This window comes from Chinchilla lanigera, unplaced genomic scaffold, assembly GCF_000276665.1.
Source record: "Chinchilla lanigera isolate Chin_1 unplaced genomic scaffold, ChiLan1.0 scaffold00141, whole genome shotgun sequence".
Taxonomy (NCBI): Eukaryota; Metazoa; Chordata; class Mammalia; order Rodentia; family Chinchillidae; genus Chinchilla; species Chinchilla lanigera.
In genome coordinates, this window is record NW_004955542.1 from 3,380,308 (window position 1) to 3,381,668 (window position 1,361).

The following is a 1,361-nucleotide window of genomic DNA, read 5'->3' on the forward strand; positions in this document are numbered from 1 at the left end:
GGAGGAATGGCCTCAAGCACTCTTTTCCTCTCCCTTACATATGGAAACTATCCACTCCCAGGTGGGTGCAGCTCTCACACCCACATTCAAACTCTAATAGCCTGCCCCATGACTGCATGAGGCTTTGGGGGGACACACAGACATAAACCATAACATTCCACCCCCAACCCCCCAAAGACTCATGTCCATCCCTTCATACAAACAGCATTTAGTCCATCTGTAAGAGTTGCCAAAGTCCTAACAGTTTCAGCATTGCTGAAAAGTCCAAGTCCCAAGTCTCCCCCAAAATGTAAGGCAAACTCTCAGCTGTGAGCCCCTGTACAAATGAAAAGTTAAACACTTCCAACATTTAATGGCACAAAATAAGCAGTACCATTCCAAAAGGTACAAACAGGGGGACACAGAGCCTTGGGGCCAAGGCAAGTCCAAAATCCAGCAGGACTAACATTATGTCCTATAGTTCCAAGACCAGCTTCTGAAGCAATCTGTGGCACATTGTAAGTTCCAAAGGGCTTGCATGAGTCCACCCCTGTGGTACTTCTGGTGGTTACAGCTTCCATGGCTTCTTGTTTAGGCCTGCTTTGCTCCCTCCTTGCAGTTTTCCTCAGATCATCCACAGTCCTGGCTTTTCTAAACTTTTGAGGTCTCCAGGGCACCTCTTGCTTCACACTCACAGCCTTACGCACTGCTCTTTCAGGGGCACACTGCCTGGCTTCCCATGCCTGAAATCTGGGTGGAAGCCTCTTTAACCTCAGGACTCTTGCATTCTCCATGCACCTAAAGCCAGGGCCACGGGGATGATGCCAAGGTCTGCTGCCACCTGGAGCAGTAGCCAAGCTTTCCTCTCTCTTGGCCACAGGGGTTGAGTGCCTGGATCGCTGGGCATTCTGAATCCAATTCTGAGGAACAGATCCTCTCTGCTGCCACCATTCTGGAACCTGGTGCGGCTGCCGCTGCCATTCTGGAACATGGCGCTCAGCAGCTTTCTCCTCAAGGCAAGGTCTTTCACCTTTGCAGTTCTGAGGCTGCAAAGGGTGGAGACTTGCTGCTTCCTGTGATGCCCTCAGGCCATCTTTTCTATTCTCCTGTTCCTTCTCAGCAATGGCAATCTCCTCAGCTCCACCTTTGCAGTCCACAGCTTTACTGGAGCTTCCTTTCTGGCCAGACTCACATTTTAAATCATCTTGCTGGGCTCTTTGTTCTTGATTCTCAATATAAATCTGGCTAAAAGCCCCCAACAATAGCCATGCCACTGCCCCAATGTTTGACTGCCTTGATATTTCTTTTGCCAGATTAATCAGTCCGCTGCCGCCCTTAATCTCAGTCTTAGGCAAAGTCTCTGGACATGAGCAAAATGCAGA